Genomic DNA, 20,950 nt, shown 5'->3' on the forward strand with positions numbered 1-20,950 from the left:
CTGCTCTTCACGGTGCCTTGGCGCCCTATCTACAGGCACAACAGCAGTGGGGATCTGTGCTTTCCCAGAGACGCAACATCTCATGGCGCTCGGCCGCAGCAGAGCCTCTTGCCGAAAAGGCAAACGTCCGGCTCCTTCTCCCACAAGGAAGGGCCCAGCCCTGAAAGCTCTTGCTGCTCTTCATGGTGCCTTGGCGTCATATCTACAGGCACAACAGCAGTGGGGATCTGTGCTTTCCCAGAGACGCAACATCTCATGGCGTTCGGCCGCGGCCCAGCCTCTTGCCGAAAAGGCAAACGTCCGGCTCCTTCTCCCACAAGGAAGGGCCCAGCCCTGAAAGCTCTTGCTGCTCTTCACGGTGCCTTGGCGCCCTATCTACAGGCACAACAGCAGTGGGGATCTGTGCTTTCCCAGAGACGCAACATCTCATGGCGCTCGGCCGCGGCAGAGCCTCTTGCCGAAAAGGCAAACGTCCGGCTCCTTCTCCCACAAGGAAGGGCCCAGCCCTGAAAGCTCTTGCTGCTCTTCACGGTGCCTTGGCGCCCTATCTACAGGCACAACAGCAGTGAGGATCTGTGCTTTCCCAGAGACGCAACATCTCATGGGGCTCGGCCGCGCCAGAGCCTCTTGCCGAAAAGGCAAACGTCCGGCTCCTTCTCCCACAAGGAACGGCCCAGCCCTGAAAGCTCTTGCTGCTCTTCACGGTGCCTTGGCGCCCTATCTACAGGCACAACAGCAGTGGGGATCTGTGCTTTCCCAGAGACGCAACATCTCATGGCGCTCGGCCGCGCCAGAGCCTCTTGCCGAAAAGGCAAACGTCCGGATCCTTCTCCCACAAGGAAGGGCCCAGCCCTGAAAGCTCTTGCTGCTCTTCACGGTGCCTTGGCGCCCTATCTACAGGCACAACAGCAGTGGGGATCTGTGCTTTCCCAGAGACGCAACATCTCATGGCGCTCGGCCGCGCCAGAGCCTCTTGCCGAAAAGGCAAACGTCCGGCTCCTTCTCCCACAAGGAAGGGCCCAGCCCTGAAAGCTCTTGCTGCTCTTCACGGTGCCTTGGCGCCCTATCTACAGGCACAACAGTAGTGGGGATCTGTGCTTTCCCAGAGACGCAACATCTCATGGCGCTCGGCCGCGGCAGAGCCTCTTGCCGAAAAGGCAAACGTCCGGCTCCTTCTCCCACAAGGAAGGGCCCAGCCCTGAAAGCTCTTGCTGCTCTTCACGGTGCCTTGGCGCCCTATCTACAGGCACAACAGCAGTGGGGATCTGTGCTTTCCCAGAGACGCAACATCTCATGGCGCTCGGCCGCGCCAGAGCCTCTTGCCGAAAAGGCAAACGTCCGGCTCCTTCTCCCACAAGGAAGGGCCCAGCCCTGAAAGCTCTTGCTGCTCTTCATGGTGCCTTGGCGTCATATCTGCAGGCACAACAGCAGTGGGGATCTGTGCTTTCCCAGAGACGCAACATCTCATGGCGCTCGGCCGCGCCAGAGCCTCTTGCCGAAAATGCAAACGTCCGGCTCCTTCTCCCACAAGGAAGGGCCCAGCCCTGAAAGCTCTTGCTGCTCTTCACTTACCCTTGGCACCCTATCTACAGGCACAACAGCAGTGGGGATCTGTGCTTTCCCAGAGACGCAACATCTCATGGCGCTCGGACGCGCAAGAGTCTCTTGCCGAAAAAGCAAATGTCCGGCTCCTTCTCCCACAAGGAAGGGCCCAGCCCTGAAAGCTCTTGCTGCTCTTCACGGTGCCTTGGCGCCCTATCTACAGGCACAACAGCAGTGGGGATCTGTGCTTTCCCAGAGACGCAACATCTCATGGCGCTCGGCCGCAGCAGAGCCTCTTGCCGAAAAGGCAAACGTCCGGCTCCTTCTCCCACAAGGAAGGGCCCAGCCCTGAAAGCTCTTGCTGCTCTTCACGGTGCCTTGGCGCCCTATCTACAGGCACAACAGCAGTGGGGATCTGTGCTTTCCTAGAGACGCAACATCTCATGGCGCTCGGCCGCGGCAGAGCCTCTTGCCGAAAAGGCAAACGTCCGGCTCCTTCTCCCACAAGGAAGGGCCCAGCCCTGAAAGCTCTTGCTGCTCTTCACGGTGCCTTGGCGCCCTATCTACAGGCACAACAGCAGTGGGGATCTGTGCTTTCCCACAGACGCAACATCTCATGGCGCTCGGACGCGCAAGAGTCTCTTGCCGAAAAAGCAAACGTTCGGCTCCTTCTCCCACAAGGAAGGGCCCAGCCCTGAAAGATGTTGCTGCTCTTCACAGTGCCTTGGCGCCCTATCTACAGGCACAACAGCAGTGGGGATCTGTGCTTTCCCAGAGACGCAACATCTCATGGCGCTAGGCCGCGGCAGAGCCTCTTGCCGAAAAGGCAAACGTCCGGCTCCTTCTCCCACAAGGAAGGGCCCAGCCCTGAAAGCTCTTGCTGCTCTTCATGGTGCCTTGGCGCCCTATCTACAGGCACAACAGCAGTGGGGATCTGTGCTTTCCCAGAGACGCAACATCTCATGGCGTTCGGCCGCGGCCCAGCCTCTTGCCGAAAAGGCAAACGTCCGGCTCCTTCTCCCACAAGGAAGGGCCCAGCCCTGAAAGCTCTTGCTGCTCTTCACGGTGCCTTGGCGCCCTATCTACAGGCACAACAGCAGTGGGGATCTGTGCTTTCCCAGAGACGCAACATCTCATGGCGCTCGGCCCGCGCCAGAGCCTCTTGCCGAAAAGGCAAACGTCCGGCTCCTTCTCCCACAAGGAAGGGCCCAGCCCTGAAAGCTCTTGCTGCTCTTCACCTACCCTTGTCGCCCTATCTACAGGCACAACAGCAGTGGGGATCTGTGCTTTCCCAGAGACGCAACATCTCATGGCGCTCGGCCGCGCAAGAGCCTCTTGCCGAAAATGCAAACGTCCGGCTCCTTCTCCCAGAAGGAAGGGCCCAGCCCTGAAAGCTCTTGCTGCTCTTCACTTACCCTTGGCACCCTATCTACAGGCACAACAGCAGTGGGGATCTGTGCTTTCCCAGAGACGCAACATCTCATGGCGCTCGGACGCGCCAGAGTCTCTTGCCGAAAAAGCAAACGTCCGGCTCCTTCTCCCACAAGGAAGGGCCCAGCCCTGAAAGATGTTGCTGCTCTTCACAGTGCCTTGGCGCCCTATCTACAGGCACAACAGCAGTGGGGATCTGTGCTTTCCCAGAGACGCAACATCTCATGGCGCTCGGCCGCGGCAGAGCCTCTTGCCGAAAAGGCAAACGTCCGGCTCTTTCTCCCACAAGGAAGGGCCCAGCCCTGAAAGCTCTTGCTGCTCTTCACCTACCCTTGTCGCCCTATCTACAGGCACAACAGCAGTGGGGATCTGTGCTTTCCCAGAGACGCAACATCTCATGGCACTCGGCCGCGCCAGAGCCTCTTGCCGAAAAGGCAAACGTCCGGCTCCTTCTCCCACAAGGAAGGGCCCAGCCCTGAAAGCTCTTGCTGCTCTTCACGGTGCCTTGGCGCCCTATCTACAGGCACAACAGTAGTGGGGATCTGTGCTTTCCCAGAGACGCAACATCTCATGGCGCTCGGCCGCGCCAGAGTCTCTTGCCGAAAAGGCAAACGTCCGGCTCATTCTCCCACAAGGAAGGGCCCAGCCCTGAAAGCTCTTGCTGCTCTTCACCTACCCTTGGCGCCCTATCTACAGGCACAACAGCAGTGGGGATCTGTGCTTTCCCAGAGACGCAACATCTCATGGCGCTCGGCCGCGCCAGAGCCTCTTGCCGAAAAGGCAAACGTCCGGCTCCTTCTCCCACAAGGAAGGGCCCAGCCCTGAAAGCTCTTGCTGCTCTTCATGGTGCCTTGGCGTCATATCTACAGGCACAACAGCAGTGGGGATCTGTGCTTTCCCAGAGACGCAACATCTCATGGCGTTCGACCGCGGCCCAGCCTCTTGCCGAAAAGGCAAACGTCCGGCTCCTTCTCCCACAAGGAAGGGCCCAGCCCTGAAAGCTCTTGCTGCTCTTCACGGTGCCTTGGCGCCCTATCTACAGGCACAACAGCAGTGGGGATCTGTGCTTTCCCAGAGACGCAAGATCTCATGGCGCTCGGCCGCGCCAGAGCCTCTTGCCGAAAATGCAAACGTCCGGCTCCTTCTCCCACAAGGAAGGGCCCAGCCCTGAAAGCTCTTGCTGCTCTTCATGGTGCCTTGGCGCCCTATCTACAGGCACAACAGCAGTGGGGATCTGTGCTTTCCCAGAGACGCAACATCTCATGGCGTTCGACCGCGGCCCAGCCTCTTGCCGAAAAGGCAAACGTCCGGCTCCTTCTCCGACAAGGAAGGGCCCAGCCCTGAAAGCTCTTGCTGCTCTTCACTTACCCTTGGCACCCTATCTACAGGCACAACAGCAGTGGGGATCTGTGCTTTCCCAGAGACGCAACATCTCATGGCGCTCGGACGCGCAAGAGTCTCTTGCCGAAAAAGCAAACGTCCGGCTCCTTCTCCCACAAGGAAGGGCCCAGCCCTGAAAGATGTTGCTGCTCTTCACAGTGCCTTGGCGCCCTATCTACAGGCACAACAGCAGTGGGGATCTGTGCTTTCCCAGAGACGCAACATCTCATGGCGCTCGGCCGCGCCAGAGCCTCTTGCCGAAAAGGCAAACGTCCGGCTCCTTCTCCCACAAGGAAGGGCCCAGCCCTGAAAGCTCTTGCTGCTCTTCACGGTGCCTTGGCGTCCTGTCTACAGGCACAACAGCAGTGGGGATCTGTGCTTTCCCAGAGACGCAACATCTCATGGCGCTCGGCCGCGGCAGAGCCTCTTGCCGAAAAGGCAAACGTCCGGCTCCTTCTCCCACAAGGAAGGGCCCAGCCCTGAAAGCTCTTGCTGCTCTTCACGGTGCCTTGGCACCCTATCTACAGGCACAACAGTAGTGGGGATCTGTGCTTTCCCAGAGACGCAACATCTCATGGCGCTCGGCCGCGCCAGAGTCTCTTGCCGAAAAGGCAAACGTCCGGCTCCTTCTCCCACAAGGAAGGGCCCAGCCCTGAAAGCTCTTGCTGCACTTCACCTACCCTTGGCGCCTTATCTACAGGCACAACAGCAGTGGGGATCTGTGCTTTCCCAGAGACGCAAGATCTCATGGCGCTCGGCCGCGGCCCAGCCTCTTGCCGAAAAGGCAAACGTCCGGCTCCTTCTCCCACAAGGAAGGGCCCAGCCCTGAAAGCTCTTGCTGCTCTTCACGGTGCCTTGGCGCCCTATCTACAGGCACAACAGCAGTGGGGATCTGTGCTTTCCCAGAGACGCAACATCTCATGGCGCTCGGCCACGGCAGAGCCTCTTGCCGAAAAGGCAAACGTCCGGCTCCTTCTCCCACAAGGAAGGGCCCAGCCCTGAAAGCTCTTGCTGCTCTTCACGGTGCCTTGGCGCCCTATCTACAGGCACAACAGCAGTGGGGATCTGTGCTTTCCCAGAGACGCAACATCTCATGGCGCTCGGCCGCGCCAGAGCCTCTTGCCGAAAAGGCAAACGTCCGGCTCCTACTCCCACAAGGAAGGGCCCAGCCCTGAAAGCTCTTGCTGCTCTTCACGGTGCCTTGGCGCCCTATCTACAGGCACAACAGCAGTGGGGATCTGTGCTTTCCCAGACACGCAACATCTCATGGCGCTCGGCCGCGGCAGAGCCTCTTGCCGAAAAGGCAAACGTCCGGCTCCTTCTCCCACAAGGAAGGGCCCAGCCCTGAAAGCTCTTGCTGCTCTTCACCTACCCTTGGCGCCTTATCTACAGGCACAACAGCAGTGGGGATCTGTGCTTTCCCAGACACGCAACATCTCATGGCGCTCGGCCGCAGCAGAGCCTCTTGCCAAAAAGGCAAACGTCCGGCTCCTTCTCCCACAAGGAAGGGCCCAGCCCTGAAAGCTCTTGCTGCTCTTCACGGTGCCTTGGCGCCCTATCTACAGGCACAACAGCAGTGGGGATCTGTGCTTTCCCAGAGACGCAACATCTCATGGTGCTTGGCCGCGGCAGAGCCTCTTGCCAAAAAGGCAAATGTCCGGCTCCTTCTCCCACAGGGAAGGGCCCAGCCCTGAAAGCTCTTGCTGCTCTTCACGGTGCCTTGGCGCCCTATCTACAGGCACAACAGCAGTGGGGATCTGTGCTTTCCCAGAGACGCAACATCTCATGGCGCTCGGCCGCGCCAGAGTCTCTTGCCGAAAAGGCAAACGTCCGGCTCCTTCTCCCACAAGGAAGGGCCCAGCCCTGAAAGCTCTTGCTGCTCTTCACGGTGCCTTGGCGCCCTATCTACAGGCACAACAGCACTGGGGATCTGTGCTTTCCCAGAGACGCAACATCTCATGGCGCTCGGCCGCGCCAGAGCCTCTTGCCGAAAAGGCAAACGTCCGGCTCCTTCTCCCACAAGGAAGGGCCCAGCCCTGAAAGCTCTTGCTGCTCTTCATGGTGCCTTGGCGTCATATCTACAGGCACAACAGCAGTGGGGATCTGTGCTTTCCCAGAGACGCAACATCTCATGGCGTTCGGCCGCGGCCCAGCCTCTTGCCGAAAAGGCAAACGTCCGGCTCCTTCTCCCACAAGGAACGGCCCAGCCCTGAAAGCTCTTGCTGCTCTTCACGGTGCCTTGGCGCCCTATCTACAGGCACAACAGCAGTGGGGATCTGTGCTTTCCCAGACACGCAACATCTCATGGCGCTCGGCCGCGGCAGAGCCTCTTGCCGAAAAGGCAAACGTCCGGCTCCTTCTCCCACAAGGAAGGGCCCAGCCCTGAAAGCTCTTGCTGCTCTTCACGGTGCCTTGGCGCCCTATCTACAGGCACAACAGTAGTGGGGATCTGTGCTTTCCCAGAGACGCAACATCACATGGCGCTCGGCCGCGCCAGAGCCTCTTGCCGAAAAGGTAAACGTCCGGCTGCTTCTCCCACAAGGAAGGGCCCAGCCCTGAAAGCTCTTGCTGCTCTTCACCTACCCTTGGCGCCCTATCTACAGGCACAACAGCAGTGGGGATCTGTGCTTTCCCAGAGACGCAACATCTCATGGCGCTCGGCCGCGGCAGAGCCTCTTGCCGAAAAGGCAAACGTCCGGCTCCTTCTCCCACAAGGAAGGGCCCAGCCCTGAAAGCTCTTGCTGCTCTTCATGGTGCCTTGGCGCCCTATCTACAGGCACAACAGCAGTGGGGATCTGTGCTTTCCCAGAGACGCAACATCTCATGGCGTTCGGCTGCGGCCCAGCCTCTTGCCGAAAAGGCAAACGTCCGGCTCCTTCTCCCACAAGGAAGGGCCCAGCCCTGAAAGCTCTTGCTGCTCTTCACGGTGCCTTGGCGCCCTATCTACAGGCACAACAGCAGTGGGGATCTGTGCTTTCCCAGAGACGCAAGATCTCATGGCGCTCGGCCGCGCCAGAGCCTCTTGCCGAAAATGCAAACGTCCGGCTCCTTCTCCCACAAGGAAGGGCCCAGCCCTGAAAGCTCTTGCTGCTCTTCACGGTGCCTTGGCGCCCTATCTACAGGCACAACAGCAGTGAGGATCTGTGCTTCCAGAGACGCAACATCTCATGGCGCTCGGCCGCGGCAGAGCCTCTTGCCGAAAATGCAAACGTCCGGCTCCTTCTCCCACAAGGAAGGGCCCAGCCCTGAAAGCTCTTGCTGCTCTTCACTTACCCTTGGCACCCTATCTACAGGCACAACAGCAGTGGGGATCTGTGCTTTCCCAGAAACGCAACATCTCATGGCGCTCGGCCGTGGCAGAGCCTCTTGCCGAAAAGGCAAACGTCCGGCTCCTTCTCCCACAAGGAAGGGCCCAGCCCTGAAAGCTCTTGCTGCTCTTCACGGTGCCTTGGCGCCCTATCTACAGGCACAAAAGCAGTGGGGATCTGTGCTTTCCCAGAGACGCAACATCTCATGGCGCTCGGCCGCAGCAGAGCCTCTTGCCGAAAAGGCAAACGTCCGGCTCCTTCTCCCACAAGGAAGGGCCCAGCCCTGAAAGCTCTTGCTGCTCTTCACGGTGCCTTGGCGCCCTATCTACAGGCACAACAGCAGTGGGGATCTGTGCTTTCCCAGAGACGCAACATCTCATGGCGCTCGGCCGCGGCAGAGCCTCTTGCCGAAAGGCAAACGTCCGGCTCCTTCTCCCACAAGGAAGGGCCCAGCCCTGAAAGCTCTTGCTGCTCTTCACGGTGCCTTGGCGCCCTATCTACAGGCACAACAGCAGTGGGGATCTGTGCTTTCCCAGAGACGCAACATCTCATGGCGCTCGGCCGCGCCAGAGCCTCTTGCCGAAAATGCAAACGTCCGGCTCCTTCTCCCACAAGGAAGGGCCCAGCCCTGAAAGCTCTTGCTGCTCTTCACGGTGCCTTGGCGCCCTATCTACAGGCACAACAGCAGTGAGGATCTGTGCTTTCCCAGAGACCGCAAACATCTCATGGCGCTCGGCCACGCCAGAGCCTCTTGCCGAAAAGGCAAACGTCCGGCTCCTTCTCCCACAAGGAAGGGCCCAGCCCTGAAAGCTCTTGCTGCTCTTCACTTACCCTTGGCACCCTATCTACAGGCACAACAGCAGTGGGGATCTGTGCTTTCCCAGAGACGCAACATCTCATGGCGCTCGGCCCGTGGCAGAGCCTCTTGCCGAAAAGGCAAACGTCCGGCTCCTTCTCCCACAAGGAAGGGCCCAGCCCTGAAAGCTCTTGCTGCTCTTCACGGTGCCTTGGCGCCCTATCTACAGGCACAACAGCAGTGGGGATCTGTGCTTTCCCAGAGACGCAACATCTCATGGCGCTCGGCCGCAGCAGAGCCTCTTGCCGAAAAGGCAAACGTCCGGCTCCTTCTCCCACAAGGAAGGGCCCAGCCCTGAAAGCTCTTGCTGCTCTTCACGGTGCCTTGGCGCCCTATCTACAGGCACAACAGCAGTGGGGATCTGTGCTTTCCCAGAGACGCAACATCTCATGGCGCTCGGCCGCGGCAGAGCCTCTTGCCGAAAAGGCAAACGTCCGGCTCCTTCGCCCACAAGGAAGGGCCCAGCCCTGAAAGCTCTTGCTGCTCTTCACGGTGCCTTGGCGCCCTATCTACAGGCACAACAGCAGTGAGGATCTGTGCTTTCCCAGAGACGCAACATCTCATGGCGCTCGGCCGCGGCAGAGCCTCTTGCCGAAAATGCAAACGTCCGGCTCCTTCTCCCACAAGGAAGGGCCCAGCCCTGAAAGCTCTTGCTGCTCTTCACTTACCCTTGGCACCCTATCTACAGGCACAACAGCAGTGGGGATCTGTGCTTTCCCAGAGACCGCAACATCTCATGGCGCTCGGCCGTGGCAGAGCCTCTTGCCGAAAAGGCAAACGTCCGGCTCCTTCTCCCACAAGGAAGGGCCCAGCCCTGAAAGCTCTTGCTGCTCTTCACGGTGCCTTGGCGCCCTATCTACAGGCACAACAGCAGTGGGGATCTGTGCTTTCCCAGACACGCAACATCTCATGGCGCTCGGCCGCAGCAGAGCCTCTTGCCGAAAAGGCAAACGTCCGGCTCCTTCTCCCACAAGGAAGGGCCCAGCCCTGAAAGCTCTTGCTGCTCTTCACGGTGCCTTGGCGCCCTATCTACAGGCACAACAGCAGTGGGGATCTGTGCTTTCCCAGAGACGCAAGATCTCATGGCGCTCGGCCGCGGCAGAGCCTCTTGCCGAAAAGGCAAACGTCCGGCTCTTCTCCCACAAGGAAGGGCCCAGCCCTGAAAGCTCTTGCTGCTCTTCATGGTGCCTTGGCGCCCTATCTACAGGCACAACAGCAGTGGGGATCTGTGCTTTCCCAGAGACGCAACATCTCATGGCGTTCGGCTGCGGCCCAGCCTCTTGCCGAAAAGGCAAACGTCCGGCTCCTTCTCCCACAAGGAAGGGCCCAGCCCTGAAAGCTCTTGCTGCTCTTCACGGTGCCTTGGCGCCCTATCTACAGGCACACAGCAGTGGGGATCTGTGCTTTCCCAGAGACGCAACATCTCATGGCGCTCGGCCGCGCCAGAGCCTCTTGCCGAAAATGCAAACGTCCGGCTCCTTCTCCCACAAGGAAGGGCCCAGCCCTGAAAGCTCTTGCTGCTCTTCACGGTGCCTTGGCGCCCTATCTACAGGCACAACAGCAGTGAGGATCTGTGCTTTCCCAGAGACGCAACATCTCATGGCGCTCGGCCACGCCAGAGCCTCTTGCCGAAAAGGCAAACGTCCGGCTCCTTCTCCCACAAGGAAGGGCCCAGCCCTGAAAGCTCTTGCTGCTCTTCACTTACCCTTGGCACCCTATCTACAGGAACAACAGCAGTGGGGATCTGTGCTTTCCCAGAGACGCAACATCTCATGGCGCTCGGCCGTGGCAGAGCCTCTTGCCGAAAAGGCAAACGTCCGGCTCCTTCTCCCACAAGGAAGGGCCCAGCCCTGAAAGCTCTTGCTGCTCTTCACGGTGCCTTGGCGCCCTATCTACAGGCACAACAGCAGTGGGGATCTGTGCTTTCCCAGAGACGCAACATCTCATGGCGCTCGGCCGCAGCAGAGCCTCTTGCCGAAAAGGCAAACGTCCGGCTCCTTCTCCCACAAGGAAGGGCCCAGCCCTGAAAGCTCTTGCTGCTCTTCACGGTGCCTTGGCGCCCTATCTACAGGCACAACAGCAGTGGGGATCTGTGCTTTCCCAGAGACGCAACATCTCATGGCGCTCGGCCGCGGCAGAGCCTCTTGCCGAAAAGGCAAACGTCCGGCTCCTTCGCCCACAAGGAAGGGCCCAGCCCTGAAAGCTCTTGCTGCTCTTCACGGTGCCTTGGCGCCCTATCTACAGGCACAACAGTAGTGGGGATCTGTGCTTTCCCAGAGACGCAACATCTCATGGCGCTCGGCCGCGCCAGAGCCTCTTGCCGAAAAGGCAAACGTCCGGCTCCTTCTCCCACAAGGAAGGGCCCAGCCCTGAAAGCTCTTGCTGCTCTTCACTTACCCTTGGCACCCTATCTACAGGCACAACAGCAGTGGGGATCTGTGCTTTCCCAGAGACGCAACATCTCATGGCGCTCGGCCGTGGCAGAGCCTCTTGCCGAAAAGGCAAACGTCCGGCTCCTTCTCCCACAAGGAAGGGCCCAGCCCTGAAAGCTCTTGCTGCTCTTCATGGTGCCTTGGCGCCCTATCTACAGGCACAACAGCAGTGGGGATCTGTGCTTTCCCAGAGACGCAACATCTCATGGCGCTCGGCCGCAGCAGAGCCTCTTGCCGAAAAGGCAAACGTCCGGCTCCTTCTCCCACAAGGAAGGGCCCAGCCCTGAAAGCTCTTGCTGCTCTTCACGGTGCCTTGGCGCCCTATCTACAGGCACAACAGCAGTGGGGATCTGTGCTTTCCCAGAGACGCAACATCTCATGGCGCTCGGCCGCGGCAGAGCCTCTTGCCGAAAAGGCAAACGTCCGGCTCCTTCGCCCACAAGGAAGGGCCCAGCCCTGAAAGCTCTTGCTGCTCTTCACGGTGCCTTGGCGCCCTATCTACAGGCACAACAGTAGTGGGGATCTGTGCTTTCCCAGAGACGCAACATCTCATGGCGCTCGGCCGCGCCAGAGTCTCTTGCCGAAAAGGCAAACGTCCGGCTCCTTCTCCCACAAGGAAGGGCCCAGCCCTGAAAGCTCTTGCTGCTCTTCACCTACCCTTGGCGCCCTATCTACAGGCACAACAGCAGTGGGGATCTGTGCTTTCCCAGAGACGCAACATCTCATGGCGCTCGGCCGCGGCAGAGCCTCTTGCCGAAAAGGCAAACGTCCGGCTCCTTCTCCCACAAGGAAGGGCCCAGCCCTGAAAGCTCTTGCTGCTCTTCATGGTGCCTTGGCGTCATATCTACAGGCACAACAGCAGTGGGGATCTGTGCTTTCCCCGAGACGCAACATCTCATGGCGTTCGGCCGCGGCCCAGCCTCTTGCCGAAAAGGCAAACGTCCGGCTCCTTCTCCCACAAGGAAGGGCCCAGCCCTGAAAGCTCTTGCTGCTCTTCACGGTGCCTTGGCGCCCTATCTACAGGCACAACAGCAGTGGGGATCTGTGCTTTCCCAGAGACGCAACATCTCATGGCGCTCGGCCGCGCCAGAGCCTCTTGCCGAAAAGGCAAACGTCCGGCTCCTTCTCCCACAAGGAAGGGCCCAGCCCTGAAAGCTCTTGCTGCTCTTCACGGTGCCTTGGCGCCCTATCTACAGGCACAACAGCAGTGGGGATCTGTGCTTTCCCAGAGATGCAACATCTCATGGCGCTCGGCCGCGGCAGAGCCTCTTGCCGAAAATGCAAACGTCCGGCTCCTTCTCCCACAAGGAAGGGCCCAGCCCTGAAAGCTCTTGCTGCTCTTCACTTACCCTTGGCACCCTATCTACAGGCACAACAGCAGTGGGGATCTGTGCTTTCCCAGAGACGCAACATCTCATGGCGCTCGGCCGCGGCCCAGCCTCTTGCCGAAAAGGCAAACGTCCGGCTCCTTCTCCCACAAGGAAGGGCCAGGCCCTGAAAGCTCTTGCTGCTCTTCACCTACCCTTGGCGCCCTATCTACAGGCACAACAGCAGTGGGGATCTGTGCTTTCCCAGAGACGCAACATCTCATGGCGCTCGGCCGCGGCAGAGCCTCTTGCCGAAAAGGCAAACGTCCGGCTCCTTCTCCCACAAGGAAGGGCCCAGCCCTGAAAGCTCTTGCTGCTCTTCACCTACCCTTGGCACCCTATCTACAGGCACAACAGCAGTGGGGATCTGTGCTTTCCCAGAGACGCAACATCTCATGGCGCTCGGCCGCGCCAGAGCCTCTTGCCGAAAAGGCAAACGTCCGGCTCCTTCTCCCACAAGGAAGGGCCCAGCCCTGAAAGCTCTTGCTGCTCTTCATGGTGCCTTGGTGTCATATCTACAGGCACAACAGCAGTGGGGATCTGTGCTTTCCCAGAGACGCAACATCTCATGGCGTTCGGCTGCGGCCCAGCCTCTTGCCGAAAAGGCAAACGTCCGGCTCCTTCTCCCACAAGGAAGGGCCCAGCCCTGAAAGCTCTTGCTGCTCTTCACGGTGCCTTGGCGCCCTATCTACAGGCACAACAGCAGTGGGGATCTGTGCTTTCCCAGAGACGCAACATCTCATGGCGCTCGGCCGCGCCAGAGCCTCTTGCCGCAAAGGCAAACGTCCGGCTCCTTCTCCCACAAGGAAGGGCCCAGCCCTGAAAGCTCTTGCTGCTCTTCACGGTGCCTTGGCGCCCTATCTACAGGCACAACAGCAGTGAGGATCTGTGCTTTCCCAGAGACGCAACATCTCATGGCGCTCGGCCGCGCCAGAGCCTCTTGCCGAAAAGGCAAACGTCCGGCTCCTTCTCCCACAAGGAAGGGCCCAGCCCTGAAAGCTCTTGCTGCTCTTCACGGTGCCTTGGCGCCCTATCTACAGGCACAACAGCAGTGGGGATCTGTGCTTTCCCAGAGACGCAACATCTCATGGCGCTCGGACGTGCCAGAGTCTCTTGCCGAAAAAGCAAACGTCCGGCTCCTTCTCCCACAAGGAAGGGCCCAGCCCTGAAAGCTCTTGCTGCTCTTCACGGTGCCTTGGCGCCCTATCTACAGGCACAACAGCAGTGGGGATCTGTGCTTTCCCAGAGACGCAACATCTCATGGCGCTCGGCCGCAGCAGAGCCTCTTGCCGAAAAGGCAAACGTCCGGCTCCTTCTCCCACAAGGAAGGGCCCAGCCCTGAAAGCTCTTGCTGCTCTTCATGGTGCCTTGGCGTCATATCTACAGGCACAACAGCAGTGGGGATCTGTGCTTTCCCCGAGACGCAACATCTCATGGCATTCGGCCGCGGCCCAGCCTCTTGCCGAAAAGGCAAACGTCCGGCTCCTTCTCCCACAAGGAAGGGCCCAGCCCTGAAAGCTCTTGCTGCTCTTCACGGTGCCTTGGCGCCCTATCTACAGGCACAACAGCAGTGGGGATCTGTGCTTTCCCAGAGACGCAACATCTCATGGCGCTCGGCCGCGCCAGAGCCTCTTGCCGAAAAGGCAAACGTCCGGCTCCTTCTCCCACAAGGAAGGGCCCAGCCCTGAAAGCTCTTGCTGCTCTTCACGGTGCCTTGGCGCCCTATCTACAGGCACAACAGCAGTGGGGATCTGTGCTTTCCCAGAGATGCAACATCTCATGGCGCTCGGCCGCGGCAGAGCCTCTTGCCGAAAATGCAAACGTCCGGCTCCTTCTCCCACAAGGAAGGGCCCAGCCCTGAAAGCTCTTGCTGCTCTTCACTTACCCTTGGCACCCTATCTACAGGCACAACAGCAGTGGGGATCTGTGCTTTCCCAGAGACGCAACATCTCATGGCGCTCGGCCGCGGCCCAGCCTCTTGCCGAAAAGGCAAACGTCCGGCTCCTTCTCCCACAAGGAAGGGCCAGGCCCTGAAAGCTCTTGCTGCTCTTCACCTACCCTTGGCGCCCTATCTACAGGCACAACAGCAGTGGGGATCTGTGCTTTCCCAGAGACGCAACATCTCATGGCGCTCGGCCGCGGCAGAGCCTCTTGCCGAAAAGGCAAACGTCCGGCTCCTTCTCCCACAAGGAAGGGCCCAGCCCTGAAAGCTCTTGCTGCTCTTCATGGTGCCTTGGCGTCATATCTACAGGCACAACAGCAGTGGGGATCTGTGCTTTCCCCGAGACGCAACATCTCATGGCGTTCGGCCGCGGCCCAGCCTCTTGCCGAAAAGGCAAACGTCCGGCTCCTTCTCCCACAAGGAAGGGCCCAGCCCTGAAAGCTCTTGCTGCTCTTCACGGTGCCTTGGCGCCCTATCTACAGGCACAACAGCAGTGGGGATCTGTGCTTTCCCAGAGACGCAACATCTCATGGCGCTCGGCCGCGCCAGAGCCTCTTGCCGAAAAGGCAAACGTCCGGCTCCTTCTCCCACAAGGAAGGGCCCAGCCCTGAAAGCTCTTGCTGCTCTTCACGGTGCCTTGGCGCCCTATCTACAGGCACAACAGCAGTGGGGATCTGTGCTTTCCCAGAGATGCAACATCTCATGGCGCTCGGCCGCGGCAGAGCCTCTTGCCGAAAATGCAAACGTCCGGCTCCTTCTCCCACAAGGAAGGGCCCAGCCCTGAAAGCTCTTGCTGCTCTTCACTTACCCTTGGCACCCTATCTACAGGCACAACAGCAGTGGGGATCTGTGCTTTCCCAGAGACGCAACATCTCATGGCGCTCGGCCGCGGCCCAGCCTCTTGCCGAAAAGGCAAACGTCCGGCTCCTTCTCCCACAAGGAAGGGCCAGGCCCTGAAAGCTCTTGCTGCTCTTCACCTACCCTTGGCGCCCTATCTACAGGCACAACAGCAGTGGGGATCTGTGCTTTCCCAGAGACGCAACATCTCATGGCGCTCGGCCGCGGCAGAGCCTCTTGCCGAAAAGGCAAACGTCCGGCTCCTTCTCCCACAAGGAAGGGCCCAGCCCTGAAAGCTCTTGCTGCTCTTCACCTACCCTTGGCACCCTATCTACAGGCACAACAGCAGTGGGGATCTGTGCTTTCCCAGAGACGCAACATCTCATGGCGCTCGGCCGCGCCAGAGCCTCTTGCCGAAAAGGCAAACGTCCGGCTCCTTCTCCCACAAGGAAGGGCCCAGCCCTGAAAGCTCTTGCTGCTCTTCATGGTGCCTTGGTGTCATATCTACAGGCACAACAGCAGTGGGGATCTGTGCTTTCCCAGAGACGCAACATCTCATGGCGTTCGGCTGCGGCCCAGCCTCTTGCCGAAAAGGCAAACGTCCGGCTCCTTCTCCCACAAGGAAGGGCCCAGCCCTGAAAGCTCTTGCTGCTCTTCACGGTGCCTTGGCGCCCTATCTACAGGCACAACAGCAGTGGGGATCTGTGCTTTCCCAGAGACGCAACATCTCATGGCGCTCGGCCGCGCCAGAGCCTCTTGCCGCAAAGGCAAACGTCCGGCTCCTTCTCCCACAAGGAAGGGCCCAGCCCTGAAAGCTCTTGCTGCTCTTCACGGTGCCTTGGCGCCCTATCTACAGGCACAACAGCAGTGAGGATCTGTGCTTTCCCAGAGACGCAACATCTCATGGCGCTCGGCCGCGCCAGAGCCTCTTGCCGAAAAGGCAAACGTCCGGCTCCTTCTCCCACAAGGAAGGGCCCAGCCCTGAAAGCTCTTGCTGCTCTTCACGGTGCCTTGGCGCCCTATCTACAGGCACAACAGCAGTGGGGATCTGTGCTTTCCCAGAGACGCAACATCTCATGGCGCTCGGACGTGCCAGAGTCTCTTGCCGAAAAAGCAAACGTCCGGCTCCTTCTCCCACAAGGAAGGGCCCAGCCCTGAAAGCTCTTGCTGCTCTTCACGGTGCCTTGGCGCCCTATCTACAGGCACAACAGCAGTGGGGATCTGTGCTTTCCCAGAGACGCAACATCTCATGGCGCTCGGCCGCAGCAGAGCCTCTTGCCGAAAAGGCAAACGTCCGGCTCCTTCTCCCACAAGGAAGGGCCCAGCCCTGAAAGCTCTTGCTGCTCTTCATGGTGCCTTGGCGTCATATCTACAGGCACAACAGCAGTGGGGATCTGTGCTTTCCCCGAGACGCAACATCTCATGGCGTTCGGCCGCGGCCCAGCCTCTTGCCGAAAAGGCAAACGTCCGGCTCCTTCTCCCACAAGGAAGGGCCCAGCCCTGAAAGCTCTTGCTGCTCTTCACGGTGCCTTGGCGCCCTATCTACAGGCACAACAGCAGTGGGGATCTGTGCTTTCCCAGAGACGCAACATCTCATGGCGCTCGGCCGCGCCAGAGCCTCTTGCCGAAAAGGCAAACGTCCGGCTCCTTCTCCCACAAGGAAGGGCCCAGCCCTGAAAGCTCTTGCTGCTCTTCACGGTGCCTTGGCGCCCTATCTACAGGCACAACAGCAGTGGGGATCTGTGCTTTCCCAGAGATGCAACATCTCATGGCGCTCGGCCGCGGCAGAGCCTCTTGCCGAAAATGCAAACGTCCGGCTCCTTCTCCCACAAGGAAGGGCCCAGCCCTGAAAGCTCTTGCTGCTCTTCACTTACCCTTGGCACCCTATCTACAGGCACAACAGCAGTGGGGATCTGTGCTTTCCCAGAGACGCAACATCTCATGGCGCTCGGCCGCGGCCCAGCCTCTTGCCGAAAAGGCAAACGTCCGGCTCCTTCTCCCACAAGGAAGGGCCAGGCCCTGAAAGCTCTTGCTGCTCTTCACCTACCCTTGGCGCCCTATCTACAGGCACAACAGCAGTGGGGATCTGTGCTTTCCCAGAGACGCAACATCTCATGGCGCTCGGCCGCGGCAGAGCCTCTTGCCGAAAAGGCAAACGTCCGGCTCCTTCTCCCACAAGGAAGGGCCCAGCCCTGAAAGCTCTTGCTGCTCTTCATGGTGCCTTGGTGTCATATCTACAGGCACAACAGCAGTGGGGATCTGTGCTTTCCCAGAGACGCAACATCTCATGGCGTTCGGCTGCGGCCCAGCCTCTTGCCGAAAAGGCAAACGTCCGGCTCCTTCTCCCACAAGGAAGGGCCCAGCCCTGAAAGCTCTTGCTGCTCTTCACGGTGCCTTGGCGCCCTATCTACAGGCACAACAGCAGTGGGGATCTGTGCTTTCCCAGAGACGCAACATCTCATGGCGCTCGGCCGCGCCAGAGCCTCTTGCCGCAAAGGCAAACGTCAGGCTCCTTCTCCCACAAGGAAGGGCCCAGCCCTGAAAGCTCTTGCTGCTCTTCACGGTGCCTTGGCGCCCTATCTACAGGCACAACAGCAGTGAGGATCTGTGCTTTCCCAGAGACGCAACATCTCATGGCGCTCGGCCGCGGCAGAGCCTCTTGCCGCAAAGGCAAACGTCCGTCTCCTTCTCCCACAAGGAAGGGCCCAGCCCTGAAAGCTCTTGCTGCTCTTCACGGTGCCTTGGCGCCCTATCTACAGGCACAACAGCAGTGGGGATCTGTGCTTTCCCAGAGACGCAACATCTCATGGCGCTCGGACGTGCCAGAGTCTCTTGCCGAAAAAGCAAACGTCCGGCTCCTTCTCCCACAAGGAAGGGCCCAGCCCTGAAAGCTCTTGCTGCTCTTCACGGTGCCTTGGCGCCCTATCTACAGGCACAACAGCAGTGGGGATCTGTGCTTTCCCAGAGACGCAACATCTCATGGCGCTCGGCCGCAGCAGAGCCTCTTGCCGAAAAGGCAAACGTCCGGCTCCTTCTCCCACAAGGAAGGGCCCAGCCCTGAAAGCTCTTGCTGCTCTTCACGGTGCCTTGGCACCCTATCTACAGGCACAACAGCAGTGGGGATCTGTGCTTTCCCAGAGACGCAACATCTCATGGCGCTCGGCCGCGGCAGAGCCTCTTGCCGAAAAGGCAAACGTCCGGCTCCTTCTCCCACAAGGAAGGGCCCAGCCCTGAAAGCTCTTGCTGCTCTTCACGGTGCCTTGGCGCCCTATCTACAGGCACAACAGTAGTGGGGATCTGTGCTTTCCCAGAGACGCAACATCTCATGGCGCTCGGCCGCGCCAGAGTCTCTTGCCGAAAAGGCAAACGTCCGGCTCCTTCTCCCACAAGGAAGGGCCCAGCCCTGAAAGCTCTTGCTGCTCTTCACGGTGCCTTGGCGCCCTATCTACAGGCACAACAGCAGTGGGGATCTGTGCTTTCCCAGAGACGCAACATCTCATGGCGCTCGGCCGCGGGCAGAGCCTCTTGCCGAAAAGGCAAACGTCCGGCTCCTTCTCCCACAAGGAAGGGCCCAGCCCTGAAAGCTCTTGCTGCTCTTCATGGTGCCTTGGCGTTATATCTACAGGCACAACAGCAGTGGGGATCTGTGCTTTCCCGAGACGCAACATCTCATGGCGTTCGGCCGCGGCCCAGCCTCTTGCCGAAAAGGCAAACGTCCGGCTCCTTCTCCCACAAGGAAGGGCCCAGCCCTGAAAGCTCTTGCTGCTCTTCACGGTGCCTTGGCGCCCTATCTACAGGCACAACAGCAGTGGGGATCTGTGCTTTCCCAGAGACGCAACATCTCATGGCGCTCGGCCGCGGCAGAGCCTCTTGCCGAAAAGGCAAACGTCCGGCTCCTTCTCCCACAAGGAAGGGCCCAGCCCTGAAAGCTCTTGCTGCTCTTCACGGTGCCTTGGCGCCCTATCTACAGGCACAACAGCAGTGGGGATCTGTGCTTTCCCAGAGACGCAACATCTCATGGCACTCGGCCGCGGCAGAGCCTCTTGCCGAAAATGCAAACGTCCGGCTCCTTCTCCCACAAGGAAGGGCCCAGCCCTGAAAGCTCTTGCTGCTCTTCACGGTGCCTTGGCGCCCTATCTACAGGCACAACAGCAGTGGGGATCTGTGCTTTCCCAGAGACGCAACATCTCATGGCGCTCGGACGCGCCAGATTCTCTTGCCGAAAAAGCAAACGTCCGGCTCCTTCTCCCACAAGGAAGGGCCCAGCCCTGAAAGCTCTTGCTGCTCTTCACTTACCCTTGGCACCCTATCTACAGGCACAACAGCAGTGGGGATCTGTGCTTTCCCAGAGACGCAACATCTCATGGCGCTCGGCCGCGGCAGAGCCTCTTGCCGAAAAGGCAAACGTCCGGCTCCTTCTCCCACAAGGAAGGGCCCAGCCCTGAAAGCTCTTGCTGCTCTTCACCTACCCTTGTCGCCCTATCTACAGGCACAACAGCAGTGGGGATCTGTGCTTTCCCAGAGACGCAACATCTCATGGCGCTCGGCCGCGGCCCAGCCTCTTGCCGAAAAGGCAAACGTCCGGCTCCTTCTCCCACAAGGAAGGGCCCAGCCCTGAAAGCTCTTGCTGCTCTTCACGGTGCCTTGGCGCCCTATCTACAGGCACAACAGCAGTGGGGATCTGTGCTTTCCCAGAGACGCAACATCTCATGGCGCTCGGCCGCGGCAGAGCCTCTTGCCGAAAAGGCAAACGTCCGGCTCCTTCTCCCACAAGGAAGGGCCCAGCCCTGAAAGCTCTTGCTGCTCTTCACGGTGCCTTGGCGCCCTATCTACAGGCACAACAGTAGTGGGGATCTGTGCTTTCCCAGAGACGCAACATCTCATGGCGCTCGGCCGCGCCAGAGTCTCTTGCCGAAAAGGCAAACGTCCGGCTGCTTCTCCCACAAGGAAGGGCCCAGCCCTGAAAGCTCTTGCTGCTCTTCACGGTGCCTTGGCGCCCTATCTACAGGCACAACAGCAGTGGGGATCTGTGCTTTCCCAGAGACGCAACATCTCATGGCGCTCGGCCGCGCCAGAGCCTCTTGCCGAAAAGGCAAACGTCCGGCTCCTTCTCCCACAAGGAAGGGCCCAGCCCTGAAAGCTCTTGCTGCTCTTCATGGTGCCCTTGGCGTCATATCTACAGGCACAACAGCAGTGGGGATCTGTGCTTTCCCAGAGACGCAACATCTCATGGCGTTCGGCCGCGGCCCAGCCTCTTGCCGAAAAGGCAAACGTCCGGCTCCTTCTCCCACAAGGAAGGGCCCAGCCCTGAAAGCTCTTGCTGCTCTTCACGGTGCCTTGGTGCCCTATCTACAGGCACAACAGCAGTGGGGATCTGTGCTTTCCCAGAGACGCAACATCTCATGGCGCTCGGCCGCGGCAGAGCCTCTTGCCGAAAATGCAAACGTCCGGCTCCTTCTCCCACAAGGAAGGGCCCAGCCCTGAAAGCTCTTGCTGCTCTTCACGGTGCCTTGGCGCCCTATCTACAGGCACAACAGCAGTGAGGATCTGTGCTTTCCCAGAGACGCAACATCTCATGGCGCTCGGCCGCGCCAGAGCCTCTTGCCGAAAAGGCAAACGTCCGGCTCCTTCTCCCACAAGGAAGGGCCCAGCCCTGAAAGCTCTTGCTGCTCTTCACGGTGCCTTGGCACCCTATCTACAGGCACAAGAGCAGTGGGGATCTGTGCTTTCCCAGAGACGCAACATCTCATGGCGCTCGGCCGCGGCAGAGCCTCTTGCCGAAAAGGCAAACGTCCGGCTCCTTCTCCCACAAGGAAGGGCCCAGCCCTGAAAGCTCTTGCTGCTCTTCACGGTGC

The sequence above is a fragment of the Harpia harpyja genome, chromosome 18, assembly GCF_026419915.1.
Source record: "Harpia harpyja isolate bHarHar1 chromosome 18, bHarHar1 primary haplotype, whole genome shotgun sequence".
Lineage (NCBI taxonomy): Eukaryota > Metazoa > Chordata > Aves > Accipitriformes > Accipitridae > Harpia > Harpia harpyja.